This window comes from Saccostrea echinata, unplaced genomic scaffold (genome assembly GCF_033153115.1).
Source record: "Saccostrea echinata isolate AGI-Se365-2 ecotype Australia unplaced genomic scaffold, CSIRO_AGI_Sech_v1 ptg000044l, whole genome shotgun sequence".
In the NCBI taxonomy this organism is placed as follows: domain Eukaryota; kingdom Metazoa; phylum Mollusca; class Bivalvia; order Ostreida; family Ostreidae; genus Saccostrea; species Saccostrea echinata.
Genome location: NW_026889793.1, coordinates 2,483,490 through 2,498,740, shown reverse-complemented (window position 1 = coordinate 2,498,740; position 15,251 = coordinate 2,483,490). Strand labels below are relative to the sequence as shown.

The following is a 15,251-nucleotide window of genomic DNA, read 5'->3' as shown; positions in this document are numbered from 1 at the left end:
CTTCGGACAACAATAGCAATAAACTTGCATCAAACTCGAATGTCTCCCTGTTTTGACTTTGTTTCTATCTTAATGCCAAAGATTTAAACTTTTTAAAAATGCCGATTTTTATAACCGTGTGGTGATAAAAACACCACGCTATTGGCCTTTTAAATTGACGTCATATTTGACTTCATCAAAGGGAAGTATACTGAATTTTATGATTTTCAAATTTTTAGAGTTGTGTTTCTTTCATTAGACTCAAGGGATCCAGTCCGTTTTGGGGTGACTTTTGTTAATGATTGATAATTTTATAGAAGATTTAATGAAAATTCATTTCAAATTTTTTATTAATTTTCTTAAAGGTGATTTTACTAGTATGTACATAGACAATCAATTCCATTCCATTTTCGTATAGAAAAACGTTTATTACCCAAATGACAGTTGATTTTGCAGAAATAAGAAAATATACACTCAGCATATTCAATATATATGCATAATATCTATATATGACAACTACATTTGTAAAAGTGGGTTCTCTTTATTTCTTCAAACCAGAAGATGATACATTATGTAACATAAACATATTTTCATTTCACTAATTTAAAGGCATTGCAGGTGTTTAAAGACTACTGTGATAAATGTTTGTCCGGTTGAATATACCGTTTTTCCGATGCTAAGTGAATTCTAGCTCATTCCGAAAAAAATGTTTTTAATGATATTTTCTCAAAGAATAGCATAAAATTGCATCACAAGCTTATATTTTATTACATAATACATATTAACACCATTTTGATTATATTCGGTAGGGAACGATATCGCTAGAACTTGTTCAAGTACGAGAGTGTCTAATGCATGGTGAACTCACCCTACATGTATGACGGCATCTCTTCTAAGATTATGTTTCCATAAGGAGACATTATTTTGTTACACACATTTATCATTCAACGGGAATAATATTTATATACTTTTACCGTTTGATGTCATTAGTCACTCGTACATGTATGTGGTAAAGGTTAGTATGGAAATACATAATGTATACACAGGTGCTTGGGGACGGGACTCCCACCCCATCCCCGTTTTCCGTGCCCCAAAGGTTCTTTGACTTTTTTAAAAATAAAATATTTTTCTTTGACATATTCACACAGTATTACAACTGAAAAAATCCAAAATATAACCTAAAACTAGCATTTTTTTGAAAAAAAATTCACACTCTCTAATACTAAAAGATTAGTGTTAAAAATAAAAAAAATTCCCAGGACTGGAACTACAATGGGGCAAAAATTAGCGATGTATCAATTAATTAAAAATTTCTAAAGATATGCAAACTTTTATTTCCAGTCGGTAAGTAGCTTTCATCTTCATTTTTTGAGGATTTTCCATCGAAGTGTCGAAAGTCGTCTGTCGAAGTTGCCAACCTTGCTCTCTTTTAGTATCAGAGTGTGTGAATTTTTAAAAATGTTAGTTTTATAGGTTATATTTTGGATTTTTCACTTGTAATACTTTGTGAATATGTCTTAGAAATTTTATGTAAAAAAGTCAAAGAACCTTTGGGGTACGAAACACACGGCGTGGGGTAGGGGGTGGTGGGGTCCCGTCCCCAGGCACCTTTGAATGTATATACATCGCATGAGTAAAATAATTTTACGATTTTTGGCAACCTTATTACCTAAATAATACATTGGTTTTTTTTAAGGTCAGATAATTGGCGAGTCCAATTGGTAAAAAATTGTTTGAAAATTGTTTGAAAAAAAAGTAGTGAATGTGGCGACTCCTACTATGTCGTAATTATTTGCGAATCCCTTCGAATGGAACAACACTTAGTCTAATAAACTATTCAGATCATACATATAAGTGGACGCTAATCGGTGTGAAGTAATTTTCTGCATATAAATAAACATAGAAATATTTAAACTGAAATAGTACACATACTGAGATAGTACACATATAGTGATATACATACGCAAAACTGTTTATAAACGTAGTGCTCATTTTTGTTTATACCAAATAGTACATTAGTATTTAGATTTTTCTTCCTTAGATTCTCTCTATATTTCCGGTAAATGTCATTCTTATATATTTTTCTCAATACCTATTACGCTATAATCTGTTCATCTATGTTTTGAAATTCTGAATAAAAATGAGCAGCAACAGTGTCATTAGTTTCTCTCTTCTGATGAATGATTCATATCTTTGATCTAAAGTCCCAACAGTTTCTCCCAAATAAACAATCTTGTTACTTTTTTTTTCATAAATCTCCATGTACAACATTGCAAGATTAACAATTATTATAATTTTGATGTGATAAATGTTTCAATTATCATCCTCAAACTGGTTTTTATTAAAACATCATATTTGCAAAGAATTCATCTCCTAGCACCACACGGCTCGCACAAATTTTCTTTCTTAAAAAAAAATTATTTTGCATTTAAATGAGCTAAAATGTCTTTAATATTCTTGTGTCTTTTAAAGGCAAAGAAAGGTTGGTGTTCGAACGCGTTTTTAGATGATCAGAATTTTCCATGATTTGTGGTCGCTTTAAGACAAGTAGAGCTTTTTCAAAAAGCTTACCGTCTTAAGCAACAACCTTAAACAGTACACTGATCTAAACCTATCAGGCCCTATAATTCTTGAAAATTTCTTGGCTTTGTGTTCCTTTATTAGTTTTTTCTGACATGCATAAGCCCTACTAAGTGAAAAGTTAACAGATGCACGGCTATCTCCGTAAACTTCGAGTCTACTGCCGAGATCATTCGGCAAACCTCGGCTGATTCCGTCATCTTTGTGATATGCAGATGAGGTACGAATCGGCTGAGGTGTTGCCGAGTGCTGTCGAGATTAGTAGCACAGTGCAATACAAAAAGAAACGGAATACATACAAGCTGTAAAGCTTGCATGCAATAAAGATCAATTCTGTTAACAATGAAAATATAGAAACGTTTTTTGGTAATTGATATAAGAAAACTAACTGTTATTTCGAATCAATCACTGCCAATTTCTACTGTTCGTTGTGACATATTTTTTTATGATTGAAAATCTTGAAAAATTGTTAAGTCGTACGAAAATTAGATCACCAGAAAATTATCTCCCTTGCCTTAAACAGCATTTCAACCAAAGAAAAAAACTGAAATTTTCTCATCATGCAATTTTTACCAATCACAAAAGAGAGGAAGTACATAGTCCGAAGACTGTAAAATACTACATGCACAACTCTGTATACCGTCTTCCAAGGAGAATCCGAACTCTTGGAAGTTGTTTTCCATTTCATAGTTTGAGTAGCCGCGTTTTCGTACGTTTTTTTTTTCTTTTTCCCGTTGATGACGATATTTTTTCTCTATGAAGCATATTTGGCGTGCTCTTAGGCCAAGGCCAAACGGAATTGCGCTTTTCGTAGATTTGGGATGGCTGGAGGTAGTTTTTATATGCATATGTTTGTCGGTAATTGGTCTGTTGTAAAGAATCCTTTTCAAGAGAAATTGACACATCAAGAAGCTCTATTTTGATCTCTGAAAATCTTTAGTCTAGTTCAATGTTGATGTGTATCGTGTATTTGCAGTTGCATGAAAGCTAGGGGTATAAAAATTAAGAAATGGACGGCATGTATAAAGAAATGTTTGTACATGTACAAGTATTGACAATCACCACATCAGTACATTATACCTAAATATCGAAAGAAACTATTTCTCTCCATTTTTTGAAGGAGGGGAGGGGGCTTAAATTTGAAAGGGGTAACCTTCCGTTTAACATAATACACGATTTAAAAATATTAAGTTTTCGCTAAGCATCTACGTGTAAAACAATTAGTAATTTTTTTTCTTCAATGAATTGCCTTAGCATGCAGTTCTTCAGAAGACGTTGTTCTTAAGGAAAAGAAAATCATGATATATAAATATCATAGAGTTTTCTTTATTTAGAGCCAGCATTGGTCTTTGTACAAAATGGCTAAATTAAATATACGTGCATGTATGCATTTAAGACCAACATTATTGTAATTCCCTGCGAAAAATGAAAACATATCAGGGTCTGTGTACAGATATATAAAAAAAAAATAAGTTATTTAGTTAACACTCATTAATTTTGTATATGAATATTATTCTGCTGTGTTATCTTATCAATGTCTTTGTAGAGGACTATATACGAATTTCACACAAAACATTAGTAATTTAGTTCTTATGTTGTATAATAGATCCACCTGCATCCTTTCTCATAAACAATTTGCGAATTAAGCAGGCAACAAAGTTTATAATTAATAATTCTTTCTATGTTTTCAACATTCAAAGTTTACAGTGATGTCAAACAAGGACGATTCGTTATTTACCGATTAAGAAATTTTATTTCATTTATCTATGCACTTACAAATATGATTTAACACATAACGAGAATTTAGATTTATTCTAGACCGATAGAAAAGTATATATAATTTTTAAACGGTTAGGAAATTTTGTTTTTTAATCAGTAATGAAAAAATAAAATACAATTCTTTTTTTCCTTCTCTCATTGAACATCTTAAAATTAATGTAGCTTATTCTATCAATATTCTCTGGTCTTATTGATAATTTAAATTATTTTTTTTAAATCAAATCAATGGCCAGCAGTTATCACCTAAATTTAAACCGAGTTTGTGGAGACTGTGTGTATGTACATGCTTGACCACAGCCCATTGTTCCCCTCTCAACCCTCTCAAATCACATAGAATATACAAAAAATACACAGTCGCAGGTGTCTTCTCGACACGTGTCTCCACCTGTGGCACGTGAGAACAGGTGCCCGCGATTACAAGGGTTAGCGCAATGATTGAATTTTATCTGAACAGTTTACACTGATTTTTCTAAAATTAAAAGTTGTATTAAATCTTCTCTTACTACTAATTCCAATTCACGTGTCTTTATGAGTTTTACCGAGACTAAAATGTTAAAAAAATCTTTTATTTGTCACAGAATGTTCAATTTTATTACACAGAATTACACAAACAGTTTTTTTTTTATTATTCTTTTGATACACGTTTCCAAAATGTCTATTATAGGGAAAATAGGTGTAAACCACAGCATACGAATACGTGTTTTCCATATCTGGAAAACATGCAGGAAACTACAGGTTGATTGCTTCCATATCAGGAATATACGTGGAAACCACTACTGCATGTTTCCATGGTTTCCCATATTGGGAAACATATGGGAAACCACAGGTTGATTGTTTCCATATCGGGAATCTACGTGGAAACCACTATGTGGTTTCCATAAAATGGAAACTATATGGAAACTACTGATGTCACGATTCCCATATGTTTCCATCGGGTTTCCAAATTTGGGAAACCTGGCTTTTCATCCTGTGTATATTTAGGACCTCTTAAGATTAGTGATCTAAGGTCCTCATTATTAACTATATTTACGTCACCAATAATAACGTGTCCTGCAGGACTATAAATATAGGGTGAAGAAGAACATGAACACAAAGGAGGATTATGTTTCAGATATTCGATTATCTGAAATTCTACGTTTATTTGTATGTAATATACTGAAAGCAAGCGTATGTATGTTGGAAACTAGTGGGCTAATATTTTAAACAACTTAAGGAAATGGCTTAAGACATATATCTTCCAAACTTTTTAATTACAAGAAAACTTTACAGGGCTTGGATATCGAATATCTGAAACATAATCCTCCTTTGTGTTCATGTTCTTCTTCACATAGTCAATCAATTCCATTCCATTTTCGTATAGAAAAACGTTTATTACCCAAAAGACAGCTGATTTTGCAGAAATAAGAAAATATACACTCAGCATATTCAATATATATGCATAATATCTATATATGACAACTACATTTGTAAAAGTGGGTTCTCTTTATTTCTTCAAACCAGAAGATGATACATTATGTAACATAAACATATTTTCATTTCACTAATTTAAAGGCATTGCAGGTGTTTAAAGACTACTGTGATAAATGTTTGTCCGGTTGAATATACCGTTTTTCCGATGCTTAGTGAATTCTAGCTCATTCCGAAAAAAATGTTTTTAATGATATTTTCTCAAAGAATAGCATAAAATTGCATCACAAGCTTATTTTTTTTATTACATAATACATATTAACACCATTTTGATTATATTCGGTAGGAAACGATATCGCTAGAACTTGTTCAAGTACGAGAGTGTCTGATGCATGGTGAACTCACCCTACATGTATGACAGCATCTCTTCTAAGATTATGTTTCCATAAGGAGACATTATTTTGTTACACACATTTATCATTCAACGGGAATAATATTTATATACTTTTACCGTTTGATGTCATTAGTCACTCGTACATGTATGTGGTAAAGGTTAGTATGGAAATACATAATGTATACACAGGTGCTTGGGGACGGGACCCCCACCCCTTCCCCGTTTTCCGTGCCCCAAAGGTTCTTTGACTTTTTTAAAAATAAAATATTTTTCTTTGACATATTCACAAAGTATTACAACTGAAAAATATCCAAAATATAACTTAAACTAGCATTTTTTTTTTTAAATTCACACTCTCTAATACTGAAAGATTAGTGTTGAAAATAAAAAAAATTCCCAGGACTGGAACTACAATGGGGCAAAAATTAGCGATGTATCAATTAATTAATAATTTTTTAAAGATATGCAAACTTTTATTTCCAGTCGGTAAGTAGCTTTCATCATCATTTTTTGAGGATTTTCCATCGAGATGTCGAAAGTCGTCTGTTGAAGTTGCCAACCTTGCTCTCTTTTATTATCAGAGTGTTTGAAGTTTTAAAAATGTTAGTTGTAGGTTATAATTTGGATTTTTCACTTGTAATACTTTGTGAATATGTCTTAGAAAAAAAATTTATGTAAAAAAGTCAAAGAACCTTTGGGGTACGAAACACACGGCGTGGGGTAGGGGGTGGTGGGGTCCCGTCCCCAGGCACCTTTGAATGTATATACATCGCATGAGTAAAATAATTTTACGATTTTTGGCAACCTTATTACCTAAATAATACATTTTTTTTTAATGTCAGATAATTGGCGAGTCCAATTGGTAAAAAATTGTTTGAAAAAAAAGTAGTGAATGTGGCGACTCCTACTATGTCGTAATTATTTGCGAATCCCTTCGAATGGAACAACACTTAGTCTAATAAACTATTCAGATCATACATATAAGTGGACGCTAATCGGTGTGAAGTAATTTTCTGCATATAAATAAACATAGAAATATTTAAACTGAAATAGTACACATACTGAGATAGTACACATATAGTGATATACATACGCAAAACTGTTTATAAACGTAGTGCTCATTTTTGTTTATACCAAATAGTACATTAGTATTTAGATTTTTCTTCCTTAGATTCTCTCTATATTTCCGGTAAATGTCATTCTTATATATTTTTCTCAAAACCTATTACACTATAATCTGTTCATCTATGTTTTGAAATTCTGAATAAAAATGAGCAGCAACAGTGTCATTAGTTTCTCTCTTCTGATGAATGATTCATATCTTTGATCTAAAGTCCCAACAGTTTCTCCCAATCTTGTTACTTTTTTTCAAAAATCTCCATGTACAACATTGCAAGATTAACAATTATTATAATTTTGATGTGATAAATGTTTCAATTATCATCCTCAAACTGGTTTTTATTAAAACATCATATTTGCAAAGAATACATCTCCTAGCACCACACGGCTCACACAAATTTTCTTTCTTAAAAAAAAAATATTTTGCATTTAAATGAGCGAAAATGTCTTTAATATTCTTGTGTCTTTTAAAGGCAAAGAAAGGTTGGTGTTCGAACGCGTTTTTAGATGATCAGAATTTTCCATGATTTGTGGACGCTTCTTTAAGACAAGTAGAGCTTTTTCAAAAAGCTTACCGTCTTAAGCAACAACCTTAAACAGTACACTGACCTAAACCTATCAGGCCCTATAGTTCCTCAAAATTTCTTGGCTTTGTGTTCCTTTATTAGTTTTTTCTGACATAAGTCCTACTAAGTGAAAAGTTAACAGATGCACGGCTGTCTCCGTAAACTTCGAGTCTACTGCCGAGATCATTCGGCAAACCTCGGCTGATTCCGTCATCTTTGTGATATGCAGATGAATCGGCTGAGGTGTTGCCGAGTGCTGTCGAGATTAGTAGCACAGTGCAATACAAAAAGAAACGGAATACATACAAGCTGTAAAGCTTGCATGCAATAAAGATCAATTCTGTTAACAATGAAAATATAGAAACGTTTTTTGGTAATTGATATAAGAAAACTAACTGTTATTTCGAATCAATCACTGCCAATTTCTACTGTTCGTTGTGTCATATTTTTTTACGATTGAAAATCTTGAAAAATTGTTAAGTCGTACGAAAATTAGATCACCAGAAAATTATCTCCCTTGCCTTAAACAGCATTTCAACCAAAGAAAAAAATTGAAATTTTCTCATCATGCAATTTTTACCAATCACAAAAGAGAGGAAGTACATAGTCCGAAGACTGTAAAATACTACATGCACAACTCTGTATACCGTCTTCCAAGGAAGACGGTAATAATATGGATATTCTGGAGTTCTTTTGAATAGGTAAGTACTAAGGGAACACGATCCCACTGCTTATTTTTTTCACTATATTTTATGGGATCCGAACTCTTGGAAGTTGTTGTCCATTTCATAGTTTGAGTAGCCGCGTTTTCGTACGTTCTTTTTTTTTTTTCTTTTTTTTTTGTCTTTTTCCCGTTGATGACGATATTTTTTCTCTATGAAGCATATTTGGCGTGCTCTTAGGCCAAGGCCAAACGGAATTGCGCTTTTCGTAGATTTGGGATGGCTGGAGGTAGTTTTTATATGCATATGTTTGTCGGTAATTTTGCTGTAATGGTTTGTTGTAAAGAATCCTTTTCAAGAGAAATTGACACATCAAGAAGCTCTGTTTTGATCTTTGAAAATCTTTAGTCTAGTTCAATGTTGATGTGTATCGTGTATTTGCAGTTGCATGAAAGCTGTGTAGTTCATCTACCGTCCCTGTCCAGATCCTTAAAATGTCACCAATGTACCTCAGGTAAAAGAATGCGTTCCCATTCTCCTATATAAACGCAGGCGTAGTTCTGTCCATGTTTTGACATAATAGCCGTGCCTTAAGTTTGAACACAATAATTGCTAAAATTATTATTATTATGGCTAACATCTATCATCTTCTATATACTGTTTGTGTCCACATTCAAAATATATTTTACAGGTCCTAAATGAGCTTCAGTGAATTATTTAGGTGGAAAATCCAATAATTTTTAGATATGGTTGAACCAATGATCACATAGTTTAAAATATTCCATTAAGGTTCTGTGTTGTAGCAATTACATCTGTGGTGGTTTAGATTTTTATTCAATAGCCCTCGTTTCGTAAATAACATTTTAGAAGGTATTGCTGGTATTTTAGTATGATAATTCTATTTACCTTGTGTTTACAGTTGTTACTTACGTAAAACCCCTTTATTATTTGTCTTTTAGGTCTTGTGTTGACATTCCACGTTTTACTTTTTATACAGGAAGTGTCATCCACGTTGTCAGTCTTTCCGAAGTCCTCTTGATAGCTGTGTTTTGATTGATTATGTAAGGTATTGGCTTTTATTCTTGGGCCTATAGCTAGGGTATTAAAGCCGTGTTCGTGTAGTTTTTTTTCACTTGGGTTGAGGAACAGACCTTATGGTTAGTTCCTTGTTACATTGCTAATAAAACCTCCTGGTTTAAATGCACTTATTCTATTTAGTACCTTTTAGCAGTGCTAATAAAATCTTATGATTTAACAGTACTCTTGGTCTAAGCTAGCTTTAGTTTCACGTTTATCACAAGTTCTAAGTTTTTGTTAGGAAAACGTTAGGATGTAGGTTTAATAGAGTAAATTTATTTTTCCCCTTTCCAAGTCCAGCCCGGTCTAAGGATTTGTAGATAACAGCTATAATTTCTATAACCACCATTCTTTATTTATTTAGTGTTGTTTATTTCATGGGTTATTTATTTTTAGAGTAGTCCCAATTTAGTGTTATTTTACATAGTTAACATAGTTCAACTCTAGAGTGTTGATAGTAGAGTTCATATAGGGTGATGAAGCTCACTTTTCTTATACATTTTTATAGAGCAGGAGTTTCGCAGCTGAGTTAAGGCTAGGTACAGACATTTCTATGAAAATAAGCTTATTAAAATACCTACGGACTACAATGTATAACTATTATACAGAGAAAGTGAAAACTTATTGTTTAATACATATTTGGTACCCACGACATGAGATTGCCAGTACACAATCATGACGTCATTGTTCTTTACTACACAAGATTATAATGGACATCAACAAAAATGGTTTGGCGCAAGGGCATGCTCTATTTTATTTAACTCAAACAAGGTATATTTAGAAGCAAAATATTTCAAAGTTTGTTGGTATTGCTGCACAAATATCAAAAGCTCAGTTAAATAATTTCTATTTGTAAAGTTTTAAGTTGAATAAGGGTAAAAATGTACAGTCCGATATAAGTTTCCTCTAATTCCAATCAAATGAGAAAATGCCTAATATTTGTGCATTGGTTTTATTAATTAATCAAAGAATATTCTTCTTAGCATTATACAATTTCTATATAAAAATAAATAGGATAATCCCTTGCGCCGAAGCTGTTTTGTTGATGTGTTTTATTACACGGTCTCCAGTAGGTAAGATCAGTGACGTCATAATATGACGTCATAATGTGTATTGGCTATGACATATCGCGGGTACTAAGTATGCGTAAGAAAATAAATCAAAACTTTCTCTGAATAATAAAAATACCTTTTTGAATCTTTATAAGCTCGGTTGCATAGAAACGCCCAAACCTAGCCTTAATTCACATACGTTGAGCATTTTCATTAGTATGGAGGTCCAGTAGGGACATAGATATTATTTGGTCTCTGACATTTTTCATAGGTCTTCCACATTCCTCCAATTTTCTATTAATTTTTTTTGTTAACTTCTTATTTATTTATTGAGGATATTGTGATTAACTTGCTAAGTTGAATTAAATTATTAAAAAATTAAAATACTTTACTCTTTCTTAAATTTGAATATTATTTATTATTTGTTGCCATTTACAAAGGTTTATTCTCACCTTATTGAATTCATAAATCTTACAATAGTGTTTTCATTTAGCGTTGATCATAGTTCAGAAATACCCTTACTGTACCTGGGTTAACAATTATAACTGGAGGTGGTTTACTACTTTAAACCAAATTGGCCAGTTACTTTGACAATTTTATTTACATAAGAGTTCTACTTCCGGTTACAAATCTTCTCGTATTGTTCGGCAAAAAAAACCCAAAAAACTTTTCATCACAGGATGTTAAAATTTGCACAAAATGGAGTCGCTTTCTATCAAATAAACTATGGACTAGAACTGAATTGATCGTCCCTTCTGTACATTATTTCAGATTATATTGTACGAGGGTTGTTCGAAAAGTTCGTGGACTACAGTCATAATTTTTTTTTACTTAACGACATATTATATCCTAATTTGGAAGAAATATTTCAACAGTAAATTCAAATGATGTGTAGTAAATATTTTTAAAATATTGCGGTTTTTTTTTAAATTATTTAGACTTAAAAATTGCGAAAATCGGATCACGGAGCAGGTCAAAATTTTGTAATTTACAATCAACACACTAAATAATCTCTGAAGTCATATCTTCTGTAAAATTACACAAAAACGAAAAATTCTACATTCATTTTCAATTTAAGAATTGTGTCATCGTTTCTGGTTCCAAATTATGACTTAAAATTTTGCTTCTTTGAAAAGAAATCAGTTTCAGAAGATAGGTAGTCCTCATTGAAAAGACAATAAAGATGATGTCGTAGAACGTCACGGAGCAGCAGTTAACCATACAATTTTGTGTTGTACTCTCGAAAACTTCAGAAAAAACCATGCATGTGTGCGTACATGGTACGAGCGGTATTTGAATGATAGACTACTCTGCTTAGACGACGGTGATCTGTGAGAAAACGGATTATCTGTAAAAATCTTATCAAAAACATTGAAAAGTTAGTAACGTCATGCTAAGAATGTGGCGCTTTACAGATGCTGATCTTGTGAAAGCGTATTGGTATGTTTTGACTAAGTCATTGTGAGGTAGGCAACACCGGTTATACGACATAAACTATTTTTATCTCTAATCAAATGACGCGTTACAATCAAAATTAAATTATTCAAAAATGTTTCGCTCTGCACTCTATAGAAAAGATGCCCCCCTACATTATTTTAGTTAGTAAAAAAAGGTTTTCATTGACACCTGCGTAACACATTCAACTTTGTTTTTCCAGGCTTTACGGAAATGCCTTAGAGGGTATAAGATACATGCAGTTATCCACCAAGAGTATTCGTAAAAGTCAAAATGGCCACCAAAAAAAACACAAACAGTACCTTTTTTACCGTAAAAACTACGATCTGGCCATAGCAAATAGGGTTCCAGAGTTATTTAAATAGCTCTAACATAATACTTAACGTCATGATTTACGTCATATCACTGTCGTCTGGTAATTTTGAGAAAACCCCACTTTAACAAGGACGGGTCGAAAAGAAAAAGAGTTGACAAACGAGCAGAAAGCGTACATATTTGCGTTTTATGAGGCAAATTTGAAAAAGATTGACATTGTCAGAATGTCCAGGTTTTCTGGTTTCGTGTATAGTTTTGTGTATAGTTTTCTTAAGCGATATTCTCAGAGAGGAAATAAAGAGGACCTACATCGATCCGGACGGCCGAAGGAATTAAGTGAAAGGATACTTTCAAGGAATGCAGGGAGGCATTGTATGAATCTTTTGAAGAAAACGATAAGAATTCGTGCAGTAAACAAACAAAATCGTGTGACCTGGTGCAGAGGTAACCTTCACAAAGCTTTTGTCAATTTAAGTGATGAATGTAAGGTCATTATTGGACAAGACCCGTGTGTGAGAGTGTGGAGATAAGTGGGCGAAGAGTTCTGCCTAATTGTATTTGCCCGCCATCAAAACGCAAGTTAACGTTTATGACATGGGGATGCATCACACATCTGTATTGGAACAATTTGTGTCCTTGATGGAAATATAAAAGCAGAAAGAATATATTTCTGTATTAGATTATAATCTGTGTAACTACACATTTCAGGACGGCAATGTAGTAAGGTCACATTAATAAAATTTATTAAAATAATAAATGTGTTTGTTTATGTAATTTCAATGTGATTTCAATGTTTACCTGACCATCTGGTTGTGTAATGTTGTGTTTTGTGTTCTGTGCTTGTTTAATAGAAGTTATATGAGGGGTAATCAAAAGGTTCGTGGACTTGCGCCATAAAATTAAAACCGTTTTAGGTGCATCAATGAATTTTAACACATTTAGTTAGCATTATCTTTTCTATCTACAGAATAAACCATTAATCATATTTTTAATATTTTAATAGACTGCTATTGATTTTGCAAGCAGTGGTATGAAATGGCGGCGCAACCTCAAATATGACGTTTTTTCTACCTGAGTGTAACTGGGAAAATCTCTTTGGATATGAGCATTTGTCATAAAAAAAAATCTCGTTATTTCAGGCATGTGGTTCGACACAATTTTTCAAAATTTCAACGTTTACCCCAATCTGTATGTTCTACGAAATTTTATCGTAAATTTTATATGGAGTGTCCAAACAAATAAGGGCTTGAGAATGACGTCAAAAGGGGGAGGGATTTCTTTTCCTGCATTCTATAAAGTTCGCACCTAAAAAATTAGAATAGACCTAGGAAATGTTTAAACGGGCTATAGAAAAATAAAATGCATCTAGAGTACTTGATTTTAAATACCCAAAAAGATTCAGAGAGATGAAAGATGCACAGTTAATGTCGATTTGTAGTCAGGGTGTCAAAAGTCATTCACGTCGAAAAGTGACTTTGATCATATGTGGCAGAAATTAAACTCAAACAAGCTAAGTATTCTGGCATAATCAAGTGAGGATCTTTCCTTTGTATAGATCCATTTACAATATTATTTGCATTGAAAGCAGCTGTTCATGACATTGTAAAGTCACATAAACAAGACGGACTTAAGTCCATACTTAACTCCAGATAATCTCATGATAATAAGTGTATGAGGTAGAGAGAGCGGACATTGAGAATCAGTGACGTTGTCGGACGTTGAAACTTAACGGCGACAGGACCGGGTGATCATGTAATGTCTTTTTTATTTTAGAATAATTTGGCAAAATATCAACGCATCAAGCTAAAATTTTCAACATTTCCTAAAATTTTGTTGTTTCATGTTCCTTATAAATTTTGTAAGCACAGACTACAAAATATTAATTTTATCGCATCAGTCCACGAACTTTCTGATAACCCCTCGTAGTAGTAGTAGTTATGAATCTGAAGCACTTAACTTTGACATACCAAGGTAAAGTTTCCGTGATAACTCTTTGAAAGTTAGGAGAGCTGATTTCTTGATCATTCTACCGGAATGCAAATTTCGCCAAGCGAAAGGTCAGGAGCTTAGAAGGCCTTATATGCATGTAATTCTCGTGCGGCTGTCTTTGTGTCTGACTCTAAGGAGGCCTAATATGCATGTAATTCTCGTGCGGTTGTCTTTGTGTTTGACGTCAGTGGGCGGGGACTATTGAAATTGACATGTGAGGCCTCGTGTAATTTAAATCTATTAATCTACATTTTTAAAATCTAAATTTACAATTTTATTTCACAGTGAAATGGAAATATAAGGAATCACTGTCTAGCTTCGCCTGTTATGCAAATTATCCCACGTTTCCAACTATCGTTGATGCCCTGGCATACTCTACTGACTAGACAGTGATTCATTAAATATCTAACCGAACATAAATTTGGCACGGATCAATGACATTTATCTGAAAACTTTTTACATTAACCCAATAAAATTTATGTGTTTATCAGCCTGTTGAGGTGGAGTATATAGTATTTTGCGTATCATCAGGGCAATCAAAAGCTCAAAATACATTCGATAAAAATGAAATTGGTCATCAGAGTACCACTATTGGACATTCAGACTTTTAAAGCAGACTTTTCAAAGGGACCAGTATAAAAAATTAATAAAAAATCAAATTATAACAATTCATCTGAAAATGTGTAGGACTCTAATAACTATTAATAAATTTTAATCAAGGGATCGTCTTGAAATTCTTATTATTAGTCCCCTACCGGTGAAACCGGAGGAGACTATAGGTTTCCTCTGAGTCTGTCCGTCCGTCTGTCTGTCCGTCTGTCTGTCTGTCTGTCTGTCCCTCTGTCTGTCTGTCAGTCTGTCCCACTTGGTTTTCCGC

General features: G+C 32.9%; 1 protein-coding gene across 1 annotated transcript in view; it reads left to right on the top strand.

The window, feature by feature from the left end:
- The window catches only part of LOC133201479 (cytoplasmic tRNA 2-thiolation protein 1-like), a 319,235-nt gene that overhangs the window by 117,876 nt on the left and 186,108 nt on the right, over positions 1–15,251 (top strand). The window lies entirely within an intron of this gene.